Source organism: Capra hircus, chromosome 21 (assembly GCF_001704415.2).
Source record: "Capra hircus breed San Clemente chromosome 21, ASM170441v1, whole genome shotgun sequence".
Lineage (NCBI taxonomy): Eukaryota > Metazoa > Chordata > Mammalia > Artiodactyla > Bovidae > Capra > Capra hircus.
In genome coordinates this window covers 16,337,111-16,355,357 of record NC_030828.1, presented here as the reverse complement: position 1 = coordinate 16,355,357, position 18,247 = coordinate 16,337,111, and the positions used below count along the sequence as shown (strand labels likewise).

The following is an 18,247-nucleotide window of genomic DNA, read 5'->3' as shown; positions in this document are numbered from 1 at the left end:
CTCAACAGTAATGCTCTCAAATTGTGAGGCTGGAAAAGCACTTGAGAGTCCCTTGGACAGCAAGGAGATCGAACTAGTCAATCCTAAAGGAAATTAAGCCTGGATAAGCATTGGAAGGACTGATGCTGAAGCTGAAGCTCTAATTCTTTGGCCACCTGATGCAAAAAGCCAACTCACTGAAAAAGCCCCTGATGCTGGGAAAGATTGAGGGCAGGAGGAGAAGGGCATGACAGAGGGTGAGATGGTTGGATGGCATCGCCAACTCAGTGGACATGAGTTTGAGCGAACCCCAGGAGATAGTGAAGGACAGGAGAGCCTAGGATGCTATGGCCCATGGGGTCACAAAGAGTCGGACACAACTTAACAAGTGAACAACAACAAAAAAAAAAACCCAGCGATATGTTCCCAGCACCCTTCTGAGAACTGGGGGAACAGGCCAAAGAAAATATATCACTATTCCAAGATTTCATAGACATGGGAGCAGAACTGACACCCCAAATCCAGAAATCTCTCTTTCCATCTTTGCTTCCTACACATCCATTGGTCTTTAGAGCTTATCTTGCACTTGCTTTGCTCTGGTCTCTGCATAGTTGATAAAGAACAATTCTCTTTGCAATATATTATGTATTATTTCCCTGGTGACTCAGATGGTAAAGAATCTACCTGCAATGCAGGAGACCCAGATTCAATCCCTGGGTCAGGAAGATCCCCTGGAGAAGGGAAGGGCTACCCACTTCAGTATTCTTGCCTGGAGAATTTCATGGACAGAAGCTACAGTCTGTGTGGTCACAAAGAGTCACACATGACCGAGCAACTAACACTTTCACACTGAGCAATAGAGCCGACAGTGAAAAATAATAATAACAAAGCAATGAACAAAAGTAAACTAAACTAAAATAGAAATTAGGTGCTTGTAACATGATTGCTCCCCATAACCTATGAGAGAATCCTGTAAAGCAGTGGTCTGATGCTCAAAGGCACAAATCCATGGTTGGGATGACCCCAGCCCAGTGAGACCCACCCAGCTTCAAGATACTTGTAAAGAAAGCAAGGCTAGTTTTCACCAACGGACTACGTCATTTCTCCTTCCTAACCACAGTTTCCTTGAATCAACTTGCAGCTTCCTCAGTCACCCTCTTTTTAACTCTACATAGTGGTGTTGCAGGAAGGGGAACACCTTCTTATCTAACATTTGGAAACGAACTGTCCAAGCAGACACATGTACTGACAAAACAAAAGGCATTATTGGGAAGGGGCGCCCGGTGGAGAGTAGGGGACCCAGGGAACTGCTCTGCCATGAGGCTTGCTGTCTCGGGTTTTATGGTGATGGGATTAGTTTCTAGGCTGTCTCTGGCCAATCATCTCACTTAACTCATATCCAGTCTGCCTCAGGGTCCTTCCTGGCGGTGTGTGCATCTCTCAGCCAAGATGTATTCTGTCTAGAAAGATTCTGGGATGTCGGCAGGGCACGTGGACTGGCATCTCCGCCCTCCTTCCAGCCCCTCCCAAAGTCTCCTGGTTACTTTTTGGCATAATGAACTGTGTTCACTATCAGGACCTCTTATTTCAAGATAACTCATGCAAGTGCCTGGCCAAGGCGGGCAGTTTCAGCTAATGGTTCCCTAACCTTAGGGATTCTAAAAAGAGGCACTTTGCAGGCATTGCTGAGATCCCAAGCCAGTGTGGAAACTCTATGAGCCATAGTACAGAAGGCCTGGCTTGGGCTGAGACAAAATGAAAGTCAGTATTTGGGGGTTCAAAAGAAGAGTAGCCACATTGAGTTCATCAAAGAGGGTTAGCAGAGAAGAAGGGAACTGTCGAAACAGGAAAAGAAACAATGGGGGCGTCCCAAGCAAAAAGTCTAGCCTAGTCTTAGATCTGGAGAAGGCAATGGCACCCCACTCCAGTACTCTTGCCTGGAAAATCCTATGGACAGAGGAGCCTGGTAGGCTGCAGTCCATGGGGTCGCTGAGGGTCGGACATGACTGAGTGACTTCACTTTCACTTTTCACTTTCATGCATTGGAGAAGGAAATGGCAACCCACTCCAGTGTTCTTGCCCAGAGAATCCCAGGGACAGGGGAGCCTGGTGGGCTGCCGTCTATGGGGTCGCACAGGGCCGGACACGACTGAAGCAACTTAGCAGCAGCAGCAGCAATCTTAGATCATGACCAGGTCTTGGGGCAACTCTGCATTTCTGATTTGCATGGCATGTTTGTTTGGGGGATCGCCTATCGGGTACTGCTCCATCGAAAAGTGAAAGTGTTGCTCAGTCATGTTCAACTCTTTGCGACTCCCACAGACTCTAGCCTGCCAGACTCCTCTGTCCATGGGATTCTCCAGGCAAAAATACTGGAGTGGTTGCCATTTCCTTCTTCAGGGGATCTTCCTGATCCAGCGATTGAACCCGGGTCTCCTGCATTGCAGGCAGATTCTTCACCATCTGAGCCACCACACAATAAATAAACATGAATCCAAACAGGGACGGATACAGCAGAAAACACAGGGTAAGTGTCGCATTAGTCGAAGATGGGAGATTGATTCCTGAGGAACCAGAAAATATTTCTTTCTTTACAAATACTTTGTCCTTCTAATTGGGCGAGCAATCTCTGATACAGCAAAGGGCACATTTAGAGCAACAAAGCACATCGGTTTGAGACCAAAATCCAGTATAAGTTTAGATACAATTTCAGAGATGATAAGAAGCCATTCCATTTCTTCGATCAAGAGGGTATGGTGTCAAGGATGGAAAAGCGAGAGGAAGAATTTGAGCACAGAATTGAAACAGGAGGAGAGGGGGCAGAGCACAACTTTTAAGGGAATGGCACAGCCACCAGACACGCAGAGGCTGGTGAGAACCAACTAGATCCAAGGTGGCAGGCGATTCGACTTCCGATAGACTTTGAGCCTCGTTAGCTAAGTGACACGCCTGCCAGTGCCACGACAGCTCTGAGGCCAACCATAAAAGGCGAAACGTGGGCGGTGGTCCAATTCCTAGAAATCTCACTCCTCCCGTGAAATAAGAATGATCCTCCCTGCCCTGTGAAATTTATTGTTGTCGTTAAATCGCTAAGTCATGTCTGACTTACACAACCCCTTGGACTGTAGGCCGCCAGGCTCCTCTGTCCATGGGATTTTCCAGGCAAGAATACTGGGGTGGGTTGCCATGCCCTCCTCCAGAGGATCTTCTCAACCCAGGGAAGCCCAGCCTATGAAACTACCCCGCTCATAAAAGCTAACCACAGCATATTTCAAGGCCTCTCTCACGCACCTTCTGTGAGACTCCACAGTCTATCTGTAGAGTATGTTTCTCTCTAAATAAATCCACTTTTACCTATCACTTTGTCTCCAGACTTCTTATAAAGTAAGAACCTCAAATTCACCGGGAACAGAATGAATAAGATTTGATGATAAACAGGCCAATGATAAAGGGCATCGGAAAAGGAAGAGTCAATGATGGCCTGGAATTTTTAGCCAAGGTAATTGGGAGAACAATGAACCCTGGAAGGAGGGAAACTGAGGTGTTTAGAGAAGATGTTGAGTTTGATTTGAGACTTGCTGAGCTCGAGATGATGCGGACAAAGCTACACAGAACTATTCAAAACGCTACTGGAAACACAGCTTGAGGATTCTGGAGGACAGCCAGAGTTGGGGTGTATATTTATGAATCACTACAGTAGCAACACCAGTTGTAGCCACAGAAACAGGGGATATTTGTGAAGAAATTCAATCAAGAGCTGAATAGAGAACTGCTCCAGGGAAGCATCTGAACTAGGGGGAAGGAAACCCTTAAGAAACTCAGATAACGCACAGTCAAGGAGAAGGAAATAGAGGGGGCTCAGCTTAAAACTGTAAGTCGCGAGATTTTCCAGGCACAATGTTTTCCAAACTGTAGGTTGTGACCCAATTGTTTGTTGCTTTTAGTCACTAAATCATATCTGACTCTGACGTTCCATGGACTGTAGCCCATCAGGCTTCTCTGTCAATGGAATTCTCCAGGCAAGAATGCTGGAGTGGATAGCCATTCTTTTCTCCAAGGGATCTTCCTGACCCAGGAATCGAACCTGGGTTTCTGCCACATTGCAGGCAGATTCTTTACAATCTGAGCCACCAGGGAAGCTGTAGGTTGTGGCCCAATAGGAACTGTAAAATCAGTTCAGCAGTTAACTAACTAGCTTCATTAATGAAAATGAATACATTGAAATGGAATAAAGTATATATCAGAGATATGCAGCGAAGTTTAGCAGTTATCTGGGAAACCTTATTTCAAGGCCCATATACACATCGTGTGCCTACTGGGAAGATAATATAAATAATTTCCTCTAAAAAAAGTAAGCTTCTAAAGATGCAGGTTAAGGTATAGGATCCATATGAGATCTAAACAAGAGCAAATGACTGGAATCAGCTAATGAACTAATGAGCAAACAGAAAGCGTTTGGTCCCCCACGTGGGGCTGAGATCCAGGCATCCATGTGAATGTCACCGAAAGCCTCTGTGTGTTGGCTCTGTCTGGTGGATAAATGTCTGAACACTGTGCTCTGCTTCTCTCCTGACCCCCTGGTGTAACACTAAGAACGTAAACCCAGCTATTTTGTCAACCAACGGTTAAACAAAAAATAAAGCAAAAATGCAAGCAGCTAAAGTTAAAACAAGTAAGGAAATGAGTGAAAGTGAGTTACTTCCACGCTTAGAAATCAAGCCCACAGCATTGAATGAATGAATTGGTGTTCTAGACTGCCCCCTGCTGGACATGGACATTCAGCGCCCATGGTTCTGATAGTTTCACTGGTTCTATAAAGATTTTTGAGATGCCACTATTCTGTTTAAACCCATATCATCATCTCATGTGGTCTGAACTCAGTCCTCATGGGATTAAAACTAGAAATGCCAAAATTTCCTCCTCTGCCGACTCTCCCTGAGTGTAATCACTGAATGGGTCATTTAATAAATTTTTGCAGAATATCCTGCTCCCAGAGAACTACAACAGGCAAAGGAGAAACGGGATGGCTTCCACCCTATCCATTTCACAATGTGGAGGATAACTCAGTTAAGATTCTAGAGGCCACGTGTGTGCGGGTGTGCTGTTGCTTCAGTCATGTCCAACTCTTTGCGACCCTATGGACCACAGCCTACCAGGTTCCTCTGTTCATGGGATTTTCCGGGCAATAATACTGGGGAGGGTTGCCATCCCCTTCTCCAGGGGATCTTCCTGACCCAGGAATCTAACTCACATCTCTTACGTCTCATGAATTTGCAGGCCAGTTCTTTACCACTAGCGCCATTTGGGAAGCCCTCTCGAGGTCACAGGTCACTTCAGTTCTCCTCCTCAGAAAAAGCTAAGTTTAAGCCTTTGCAAAATTTGTATATATTCCCTTGCCAAGAGTTAGCAGAAGCCACAGAATTGCAACAATTTAATTTACGTCTTCAAAATGAAATAAATTTTAAGAGCTTTTACAATAGTCTTTAATAATTACCACCATAATTTGGGGAGTCCCCATAAATATCCAGTGCTATGCTAAGTGTCCTACACCCATCATGTGTAACCTCCCCAGGAATACTGGAGGGTTAAATGACTAGTTCTAATCGTACACATACAGCAGGGAGGTTCACAGAAGTAAATAACCTGCCCAAGTTCCAGCAGCTAGTAAGAGGCAGCATTGAAATAGTAGTCCTCATCTCTCCAGATCTAATCACATACAGCTCTTTCTACTTTTAAAATCATGCCAGAAGGGCCTTCCCCAGTGTTCCAGTGGTTAAGAATCCACCTCGCAATCCAGGAGGTGGGGATTCAATCGCCAGTTGGGGAACTAAGATCCCACATGCCACAGGGCAGCTAATCTCGGGCACTGCAAAGCAAGGTGCTAGAAGAAATCTAAAACATCTCTCAGTGAAGGTGACTGGCACAAGGTCAGACGATTAATCTGTCACAGCCAATACAGCTTCTTTGCATTGAGTCCGGGGCTTAATTCATGGCTCTGCATTTTACAGTTTAGCTGAAGCTTGAGTGGATGTAGATGTTCAAACGTAGTCATGGAGACAAGGATGGAGAAGTTATTGGGTACCAACCCACAGAGGTTTTGAATGCTGGGTCTAAGTCATTGAATTAGGAGTTAGAAGGCTGGGGTTTGAAGCTTGTTTCTGCTGGTTTTGTGGTCTTGTGTCCTGGGGTTTACTGGATCACTCCAAATCTCACAGCATCCTCACCAGCGAAGTAGATTTAATAGGGTCTAACTGATAACCGTAGTGTGAAGAAGGAGATCAAGGAAAAATTAAATTAAAATCCAGCACAGTCCCTGGAACATACCATGAACTTGTATCTATCTCTAATAGAACCACTACCAAGCAAGGAAGTGAGGGTTCATCCCTGCATGTGTTCACAGATGATGAGCTGGCAGGATTGCCACATGCTAGTCAGGAGAGGCCACTGGAGAAAAAATGGGTTTCTCCCTCTTGGAGAAAAATAAAATAGTCAAACTATTTCAGGGAGGTCAAATATTCTGTAATTCCAAAGGTCTAGATATAATGATCGTGATCTATATTAGTTATCTATGTCTATGTGAAAAATTAGCACAAACTTAGCAGCTTAAAACAACACTTTCTATCTCACAGTTTTTCCAGGGCAGGAACTTCGTGGCTTACTAGATCCTCTGTTTATGGTCTTTCAAGGCTGCAACCAAGGTGTCAGCCAGAAATGCATCCTTGTCATCTGAAAGCTCAGCTGCAGAAGGGTCTGCTTCCTAGCTCCAGCAGATCGTGGACAGAATCCATTTCCTTGCAACAGTGAGGCTAAGGACCCTGGTGTCTTTGCTATTAGTCAGCTGAAGACCATCCTCAGCTCCTAGATGCTATGCCAAAAAACCTGTCTACCAACTTCATCAATCATGAAATTTTTATAGGCAGTATGTAAACAAGATAAAGTCTTCCAGAACACAGTGCAATCATGGGGGGAACACACTCTCACTTTGGCCAAACTCTATTGTCTAGAAGCAAGCCTTGGATCTTACCCATTCTTCAGGAGAGCTGTGCTCAGTCACTCAGTCCTGTCTAATTCTCCACAGTCCCATGGGCTGTAGCCCGCCAGCCTCCTCTGTCCATGGAATTTTCCAGTCAAGAACACTGGAGTGGGTTGCCATTTCCTTCTTCAGGGGATCATCCCAATTCAGGGATCCAACCCACATCTCTTGCACCTCCTACATTGGCAGGCAGATTCCTTACCACTAGCATCACCTGGGAAGGCCCTCAAGGGGAGGGGGTTATTCAAATGCATAAACACCAGGAGACAGAGGTGACGGGCTGGGGGGCTACATTAGAGTCTATACACCACCCAAAGCTTCTTGCAAGCTTTGATATTTAGATGCTGCTGCTGCTGCTGCTGCTAAGTCGCTTCAGTCGTGTCCGACTCTGTGCGATCCCATAGATGGCAGCCCACCAGGCTCCCCCGTCCCTGGGATTCTCCAGGCAAGGACACTGTAGTGGGTTGCCATTTCCTTCTCCAATGCATGAAAGTGAAAAGTGAAAGGGAAGTCGCTCAGTGGTGCCTGACTCTTCGCGACCCCATGGACTGCAGCCTACCAGGCTCCTCCGTCCATGGGATTTTCCAGGCAAGAGTACTGGAGTGGGGTGTCATTGCCTAGGACCCTGATATTCTCCTAGCCAAGACATGACCCTCCTTGGTCTTCCCCTTCCCACAGAATAGAGCTACTGCTGTCCAGAAACTGAGCGCCCGTCCTTCTGTCTGTATGCCCTTATCATCCAGGTCACCCCACGCGCTCACACTCCCTCATTTTAACCTCTAGAATGCTCTTAATTTGCCCCTTCCTCTGTTGTTTCCACCCTAGTCCAAGCACATGGGGGTCTGGTACTTCACGGAAAAATGTAATTTCTAGAGTCATTGGCCCTTGGTTGAAATTTACATTTTATTTTCTGTATAATAAATGTATATGAACTGCAGAATCATGTTAGATATATCAGAAAATAGAGTTGTGCATGAGTAAATGGAAGAAATTTAAATCACCCAAATATCTCTCACCTACCTACTGTGATAACCCCTGAATGAATCTGACCATATCAGCTCTAACATGTGTGTGTGTGTGTTCAATCACAACCAACTCCTTGCAACCCCAGGAACTGTAGCCCACCAAGCTTCTGTGTCCAGGGAATTTCCCAGGAAATATCTACTCCAGGTCCCCTTCAAACTGGTCTTCAGGCTGCAACTAAAATGATCTTCTCAAGATCATCTGATTAGAAAACCCTCACATTGCAACTCCCACAACTACTTTCACTCTTGCAAAAACACCCAAATCTGAAACACGCTCCTGGAGACCCCACCAAGCCTGGGAGCTGGCACCCGCTCCAGCCCAGCCCCAGCGCAGCCTCTCATGCTCTGTAATTCTGTCCCTCTGACCTTCTGCCAGGCTTTGAAACATGTCCTGTAACTTGTCTTCCATCCTTGCCAATGACATAGCCTAAAATGCCATGGCCTTCCCCTCCTTCTTCACCTCCCATTTCAGGTGTCACTCCCGCAGGAAAAACTTTCAGGACCCCTAGCCTAGGCCTCGGAGAAGGCAATGGCACCCCACTCCAGTACTCTCGCCTGGAAAATCCCATGGGCAGAGGAGCCTGGTGGGCTGCCGTCTATGGGGTCGCGAAGAGTCGGACACAACTGAGCAACTTCCCTTTCACTTTTCACTTTGATGCATTGGAGGAAGAAATGGCAACCCACTCCAGTGCTCTTGCCTGCGGAATCCCAGGGATGGGGGAGCCTGGTGGGCTGCTGTCTATGGGGTCGCACAGAGTCGGACACGACTGAAGCGACTTGGCAGCAGCAGCAGCAGCAGCAGCCGAGGTCCAGGTCCTCTATTGGTATATTCATCCTTCACCCCTCCCCACTTTTAAATTTCTCAATTCAGTTTATAATTTTTCACTCCTTTCATGGTTATTTTACTAATGTCTGCCTTCCCTTCCAGTCTGCAAACTCCAAAAAACAGAAAACATTTTGTTTTGCCTTATTCTGTGTGTGACTGTATGCTCAGTTGCTTCACTCCTGTCTGACTCATTGAGACCTCATGGCTTACAGCCTGCCAGGCTCCTCTGTCCATGGGATTCTCCAGGCGAGAATACTGGAGTGGGTTGCCATGCCCTCCAGCGGATCTTCCTGACCCGGGGATCGAACCCACATCTCTTATGTCTCCTGCATTGGCAGATGGGTTCTTTACCACGAGATCCATATTCTACCCCCACCATTTAATAGTGCTTGATTACAGAACACCATCAAATATTCACTGAACCTTTTCCAAAAATCAGGCACTGGTCTAGGAGCTTTATTTACACTGTCCATTCAGTCCACAAATATTTATTGAGAACTTACTGTGTGCTGAAATAAACTGATAAAACAAAGATTCTTATACTCCAAAGGGATAAGGTTAAGGAAATAATTAATAGACAATAATTATTTTTGAAGAATATATTAAATTAGTATTCTCAATTGTGATCAGTGCCATGGAGAAAAAAAGAAAAAAGAAAAATAGAGTAAAGAGATCAGATGCTCAGGGCCAGTTTGCAAAATTTTAAAGTTTGGCTAGTGTAGGCTTCATGGAGAAGGCAACCCCTGAACAAAGAAAGGATGGAAATTGTCCTATGCATGTCAGAAGGAAGCATGCCCAGACCCTCTATAATGACAATAGGCCTGATCTGTTCAAGGAACAGAAAGTTGGACAGGGCTGCTGAAGCCAAAATGGATGGGGAAAGAAGAGTAGGAGCTGGAGTAAGGAGTAACAGAGGGCCTGGTATGCACTGTAAAGGCTTCACCTACATTCTAAGTGAGGAATTCACTAGAGAATTTTGAGCAATGATATAACGTATTTTAAGATTTCTCTGGCTGCTCTATTTTCAAAAAGAAAAAAAGGACTCTAGGGAAGCCAGAGTAGAAACCAGAAACCAACCAGAGTAGAAAGCAGTAGAGAACTGTGTGGAGCAAACCAAATACAGCAATCACTAACAGGTATTATAGACAATGGGATTTCTCTTGACCCACTTGCAGGAATGCAGGGTTGGTTGAACCTCTGAAAATCAACCAATTAATCCATCATAATAACAAAATACAAAAATCATATTATCGTTTTAATAGACACAGGAAGACCATTTGATAAAATTCATTACACTTTCATGATAAAAATGCTCAACACGCTAGGAATAGAAGATAGCTTACTAATATCTGATAAAGGGACCTTCTTATCTCTGATAAAGTGATCTCTTAAAACCCACAGTTAACATGACACTTCATGGAGAAACAAGACTGGGTGCTTGCCTTCTCTGATCAGGAACAAGATTCAGATAGTCATTCTTACCACCTCTGTTCAACATTGTACTGGAAGTTCTACCCAGAGCATTTAATAGGAAGGGAAGGAAGAGAGGAGGGAGACGCTAATTGGAAAAGAGGAAGTAAAACTATCCTATCTGTAGATGGTTGGGTCTTACATATAGTAAGTAAATTAATCCATGGAAAAACTACTAGAACTAAAAAGTTCTGCAATCAATACTCAAAAATCAATTGCATTTCTGTAAACTAGCAACAAACAGTTCAAAAATGAAGTTTAAAATAGGAATCTCATTGATAATGGCTACGAAAAGAATTAGATTCTGGGCAATAAATTTAAGAAAGAAACCCAAGGTCTTTACATGGAAAGCTAGAAAACATTGTTTGAAGAAAAAAAAATTAAAGAATATCTAAAATCCATTCTAATGAGGTGGATGAAACTGGAGTTGATTATTCAGAGTGAAGTAAGCCAGAAAGAAAAACACCAATACAGTATACTAACACATATATATGGAATTTAGAAAGATGGTAATGATAACCCTGTATGCAAGACAGCAAAAGAGACACAGATGTATAGAACAGACTTTTGGACTCTGTGGGAGAGGGAGAGGGTGGGATGATTTGGGAGAATGGCATTGAAACATGTATACTATCATGTAAGAAACGAATTGCCAGTCTAGATTCGATATAGGATACAGGATGCTTGGGGCTGGTGCACTGGGATGACCCAGAGAGATGATATGGGGAGGGAGGTGGGAGGGGGATTCAGGATTGGGAACTCACATACACCCGTGGCGGATTCATGTCAATGTATGGCAAAACCAATACAGTATTGTAAAGTAAAATAAATAAATAAATGAAATAAAAACAGAGTAAATACATATATAAAATTTAAAAAAAAAGAAGAAATTACCTAAACGTCAGCTGTCTCTTAACTACTGCTGTAGCCCCAGCATTGATGTATCCACAGTCACTGTTCAGTTCAGCTCATCTCAGTCACTCAGTCGTGTCCGACTCTTTGAGACCCCATGAATCGCAGCATCCCAGGCCTCCCTGTCCATCACCAACTCCCGGAGTTCACTCAGACTCACCTCCATCGAGTCAGTGATGCCATCCAGCCATCTCATCCTCTGTCGTCCCCTTCTCCTTCTGCCCCTGATCCCTCCCAGCATCAGAGTTTTTTCCAATGAGTCAACTCTTCTCATGAGGTGGTCAAAGTATTGGAGTCTCAGCTTCAGCATCAGTCCTTCCAAAGAACACCCAGGACTGATCTCCTTTAGGATGGACTAAAGACTCCAAGGGACTCTCAAGAGTCTTCTCCAACACCACAGTTCAAAAGCATCAATTCTTCAGCGCTCAGCTTTCTTCACAGTCCAACTCTCACATCCATATATGACAACTGGAAAAACCATAGCCTTGACTAGACGGACCTTTGTTGGCAAAGTAATGTCTCTGCTTTCGAATATGCTATCTAGGTTGGTGGTCCCCTTTAAAATGTTCAGGGTATAACTACGGCAGGGGTCCCCAAGCTGTGGGCCACAGACTGGTACCTCCTATCAGATGAGCAGTGGCATTAGATTAGAAATGAAATGCACAACAAATGGAATGCACTTGAATCATCCCAAAACCATCCCTGCCCTGATCCATGGAAAAATTATCTTCCATGAAACCAGTCGCTGGTGCCAAAAAGCCTGGGGACCACTGAGCTAGAGGGATCTTCTCAGGAAGAACACGGATATGTTTTGAATTTGGAGCTAACAGAATTTCTTGGCCACGACTAGGAAAAGTAACATTAACTTATTTCTCACGCATGGGTGTGTCCTCAATCGCCTCAGTCGTTTCCGACTCTTTGCGACTCCATGGACTGCAGCCCTCCAGGCTCATCTGTCCATGGGATTCTCCAGGCAAGAGTACTGGAATGAGTTGCTATTTCCTCCCCCAGGGGATCTTCCTGACCCAGGGATCAAACCCATGTCTCCAGCGGCTCCTGCATCGCAGGCGGATTCTTTACTACTGAGCCACCAGGGAAGCCCTGACGTATATCTCATAACAATTCCCACTTAACAGATGAAGGGACTATTCACAGTCAATTAACCCACCTGAAGTAACATTAGAAAGCACCAGAGCAGGAACTTGGCCTCGAGTCTGCGTGACCCCAACATCTGGCACTTACCCCAGACACCTAGCAACACCGGCAGCCCTGGGGTCAGAAATACTGTATTTCAGTAAACTAGCAATGAACAAGGATGATATTTTTGAATATTGATCTTTGAATATTAATCAATATTTTTGAATACTGACCTTTTATTGTGGCCACATTGCAGAATCTGTTTATTTGTTTTGATAGTTTTTTTTTTAATGGATTCATTATGACTTTCTATATACAAGACCAAACCATCTGTAAATCAGATAGCTTTCAGAAAGAAAAAAGTAGGCAGCCCTAGAACTTAATGTTAGATTCTCTCAAGAGCTGGCCATGGGATGCAGGGTTGTGGCAACAGAAACAGAAAGTGATGGGGAAAAAAGAATTATTTAAAATAACAGGTGGATAAAGCAGGAGGACCTTTACAAGAGACAGAACATGTTGCCTGCAGAACACAGACGTCCAGAACACCATCTGGTACCATCCCAGCCTCCTGCCTGGCTGGAGAAGGAAGAGCATGATGGGTAAAAGCTCACAAACACACACACACACACATACGGCCAGTTACCAAGGAAAACAGATGACAAGTGGATCTTTCTCATCACTATTTTCAGAAAGAGAGGAGAAAAAAGAAATGGAAACTGAGATAACTCCTACACGGTGAAAGAAAAGAAAAACCATGGACATACAGTGCAAAGGTCTAACCAGATCCTGTGCCCAGCGTGGAACTTGTCCATTTCGTTCTGGAGAAAGAAAAAGAAAAAGCACCTCCCCAACACTATCCAGATGCTGTCAAAGACACCTTGTGGGAACCATCATCTGTCATGGGAAATTTTTACAAGAGAAACTAAAACCCTAATCTCAGACAGGTTTGTTAGAACATCAGTAGGGGATGTGGTCACGTATGGATGTGAGAGTTGGGCTATAAAGAAAAGCTGAGCGCCAAAGAATTGATGCTTTTGAACTGTGGTGTTGGAGAAGACTCTTGAGAATCCCTTAGACTGCAAGGAGATCCAACCAGTCCATCCTAAAGGAGATCAGTCCTGGGTGTTCATTGAAAGGACTGATGTTGAAGCTGAAACTCCAATACTTTGGCCACCTGATGCGAAGAACTGACTCATTGGAAAAGACCCTGATGCTGGGAAAGATTGAAGCCAGGAGGAGAAGGGGATGACAGAAGATGAGATGGTTGGATGGCATCACCGACTCAATGGACAAGGGTTGGGTGGACTCTGGGAGTTGGTGATGGACAGGGAGGCCTGGCGTGCTGCAGTCCATGGGGTCACAAAGAGTTGGACATGACTGAGCAACTGAACTGAACTGAGGGGATGTGACCGAGGAGGGTCTATGGCCTGAGCCGGGGAACCAGGAGCACAGCACCACAGTCCAGGCTGGGAGGACCCTGCCGGGCTGGTCCCAAGCAGCAACTCTGCAAAGGGGAACTGGTTTGGAAGTACTTCCAAATCCACGGGCAATGGCATCAGGACCTAGGGTTCAGATAAAAATTTTTGAGAATCCCCACGACCAGGATAGGAAAGGTTAACTCAGGGGAGGGAGGAGCAGAGTGTGGATTCTAATAAGCTCTCATAAACAGGGGGGTCTCTTTGACTCTTGAGTTAGAACTCAGTGTGACAGTAATGTTTGAGTTTCCTTAAATTATTCATAAAGTATAATATATATGGATGAGTGACTGTGACCCTATACATAAATGTATGTATAATAAATGTATAATATGCATGTGTATATAAAATATACATATAAATATATGTGTGTAGGCATATAAATTTGTACGTATGTATATATAAATACATAATGAGAACAGCATATAATTATGCATATATATGCAAAATAAAGTGTTACAGAATGTTTTCTGTATTACTGTAGTAGAATAATTGCTGTATTTAGTTGAAATCTTCTAAGACAAATGCGTGTATGAGACCATCCTATCTTGACTATCTGGAAGCACAAAAAGCTATGCAAACCACAGAACAGGCACCTGGTGGATATTTGCTGATTTGATGAATGAACAGAAATGTATCTGATCTTACTCTTGCTGAACAGCAAAGAAAAGACAGGCCTGATCCTTACTTGACCTATTTGTTTAGATGTAACAGAGCGACACACTTGGTACCAAGGCTTAAAGCTCCCATCACTAATGCAACCAACACGACCAGTGCTTCCAAAGGTTGTCATTTACAAAAGACCAATATGGTAAGACTCTTCCCACTGATACAAGATAGCTAGAATAGGGAAATGCATAGGAATACAAGCAGATTAGAAGTACCAGGGGCTGAGGGGAAGGGGAATGGGGAGTTATTACTTAATCATCACAGAGTTTTTGCTTAAAGTAATGAAAATGTCAGTTTATGACAAGAGTTTTTACTTGTTTAAAAGTTTTCAAATGTTTAAATGAAACAAATGAAAACTTTTGCTTAAAATAATGCAATAGTGGTGACTGTTGCCTAACAGTGAAAATGTAATTAACATCACTGAATTGCACACTTAAGGACAGCTAAAATGGTAAATTTCAAAAATTGAAATATAGCTGATTTACAATGCTTTAGGTGTACAGCAAAGTGATTCAGTTTTATATATATATATGCATATTCAGTTACATATATATAGTCAGTTTTATATATACATATATTATTTTTCAGATTCTTTTCCACTATAGGTTAATACGAGATTTGAGTACAATTATCCAGTTAAGAGTCCCTTGAACTGCAAGGAGAGCCAACCAGTCTATCCTAAAGGAAATCAGTCCTGAATATTCATTGGAAAGACTGATGAAGCTGAAATGCCAATACTTTGGCCACCTGATGCAAAGAACTGACTCATTTGAAAAGACCCTGATGCTAGGAAAGATTGAAGGCAGGAGGAGAAGGGGATGATAGAGGATGAGATGGTTGGATGGCTTTACTAACTCAATGGACATGAGTTTGAGTGAACTCCAGGAGTTGGTGATGGACAGGGAGGCCTGGAGTGCTACAGTCCACGTGGTCGCAGAGTCAGACACGACTGAGCAACTGAACTGAACTGAACTAACCTCCCATTAGCTCCAGAAACCACAAAGAAACTGTCACCCAAAAAAAGGGCTTTTGTTTTTTTTTTTTTAAAGATTACCAGGAGTGGACTTTCCTGGTGGTCCAGTGGTTAAGAATCCACGTGCCAGTGCAGGGGACATGGGTTCAATCCCCATTCCAAGAAGATCCCACATGCTAGTTGGGGCAACTAGAAAGTCCATGCACCACAACTGCTGAGCCCATGCACTGCAACTGATGAAGCCTGCACACCCTTCTCCACAAGAAAAGCCATCGCCATACAAAGCCCACTGCAACTAGAGCAGCCCCCACTAGCCCAGTGCACAGCAACAAAGACCAGCACAGCCCAAAATAAACTAATCCATTAAACAAACAAACGAAAAGATCACCAGGAGTGAATTGCCGTGGTGGGAGGAAGGCGGGGGGCAAGAAGTGCACTGAGAGCATAAGGGAATGCGGCACAGGGCACACTGCTCAGCGTCACCACCAGTGGCGGACAGCACAGGGATTCCTCGCGGCGGGTCAGCAAGCCTAGAGCAGAGCTGCCAGAGCTACCAGCAGAGTCCACCTGCTTCTTTCATCTCCCTTACAGAGACACTGGCTCTCTTCCCAGACCCCTCATGTTCTATGACTCTCGCCCTTCAATCTCAATCCAGAAGTGCCATGAAGAGGTTAATGGCTTGCTTAGATTGCAAGGTGAAGTTCTTCTGTTTGCACAGCCTTTTTTTTTTTTTTTTTTGCCTTTAGATTTACTGAATCATTCCTATCTATGCTGAACACATCTTTGCAGATAGGATAGATGCATGGATGGATGGATGGATGAACACAATATCACATACAAGTATTCACATATGCTATATAATTGAAACTATACTTTTTTAACATGCTTTTGATTATTTGTAGTATTGTAATTATACTTCTTAAACCAGCATTAGACGTCACATGCTTTAAAGATATGAAAGTGTATGCACCACCATGTGTAAAATAGATAGCTAGTGGGAAGCTGCTATGTAAATCAAGGAACCCAGACTGGCACTCTGTGACGACCTAGAGGGGTAGGATGGGGTGGTGGTGGGAGGGAGGCTCAAGAAGGAGGGGATATATATAGTTAAGGCTAATTTGAATCGCTGCATGACAGAAACCAACATAACAGTGTAAAGCAATTATCTTCCAGTTAAAAAATGTTTTTAAAGTATTTGCATGGGAGTTTGAATAAGAATATGATTTTTTTTTCTAATTTAAAGAATCCATGATTCTTTGAAGCAATATTGTGATGGAAACCAACCGGTGGTTGCTTGGGTAGACCAGCTGGACGAGCATCAGACTTTTACTCTGGGGGCCCAGGGTTCAAGTACCTGTCTAGGAGCCAAAAATTAAATAAATAAACAAATTTTTTTTAAAAAGAAAAATATTTTAAAACACTTTTAAAGTTAAAAAATGGTGGCTACTACTCTAAAAAGATAATATAATGAAACAAAAAAGTGCTGTAAAAGAAATACTTTTAAATAATGAAACATGGGAACTCTCTTAGCCACCACAGTCTGAAATCTGGGTGAACTGTAAGTCACCCTTGTCTAGAAAAACATCACAGATGACAAAACTGAGGTACTAAAGATTAAGTGGATTGGGGAAAGATTTTTTTCTTATAATTCCTTTGAAATCAAGAGAGAAAGTTCATTAAAAAAATTTAAGTTTCTGATCCATCAATTTAATGACTCTAGTTCTTTCTCGTTTCCTCTACTTAAATGTGCTGTCACCTAAAATAGATCCAAGCCAAGATGAGCCTGTATAAAGGAAGAAATGAAAAATTACGTTGTTAGACAAATCTTCCAAAACACTGCATCTAGACCTTCCAACAACTGAGTCAACAAACTGAGATATATGTTTAACAATTACCCACATTCATTTGGGGATTAGGTTTACAGAATAATCTTTCTGTTGGAACTCAATCCAATCCCCAAGTGAAGGTCATCTTTTGTCTATGATAAACACAATAATATCTTGGCTCTTGCAAACAGGGCGGTTGTGTAAACTCCCAGGCATGTTAGAATCACCCATGTTTATTTTAACAATCCCATTGGTAGGATTAAATGGGCTTAAAGACTAAATGACTTTACTAGGGTGGGTTTCCTATATTTATAGAGTGTCTTTTGACCATTAAAATTAGACTCAAATAACCTACATAACAAGAAATGATTTTCCTCATAAACATTAGACCAATTGTTTAAACTTTTCTAAGGAGGCCAGAACCTTATATATGTTGCCAAAATCCTGCCTGTAAATTTATTAGTCATATTTACTCTCTTGAAGCTACATGACCTGAGGAAGAGTTCATCCAAGATGGAATAAGTCAGTGGTTGAGTCATGTCACAATTTCTAAGTACAATGTCATGCATGAGAGAACAAAGTGTCTGATGCCCTAAAGAATGAGAAGTTAGCATTTTTAGAAGCACAGGGGCCAAAAAAGAAGACTATCCAACATGCAGTCATTCATTAGTGCCCTGTGCCATCAAGTCCTTTGAGTACCATCAGCCAACTACATTCTTCCGTGGTTAAACATCATAAAAGCCTCAAGACATCGTCTTCTTTTAGGACAAGAAAGAGAGAGAACCTGTAATTCTAGAGCAGCAGATCCACAAATGTGCTGAACACAAATCTCAGGAGATATTCCATGTTCAGATACATGTGGGACCCACTTCATACAGCATCCTTCCATACTGAAATAGTTGAAGAAATTATGATTCATCTG

The 18,247-nt window shown here is 43.4% G+C and overlaps 1 protein-coding gene across 1 annotated transcript in view; it reads right to left on the bottom strand.

Moving 5' to 3' along the window:
- Positions 1–18,247, bottom strand: part of AGBL1 (ATP/GTP binding protein like 1) — an 843,984-nt gene that overhangs the window by 784,542 nt on the left and 41,195 nt on the right. The window lies entirely within an intron of this gene.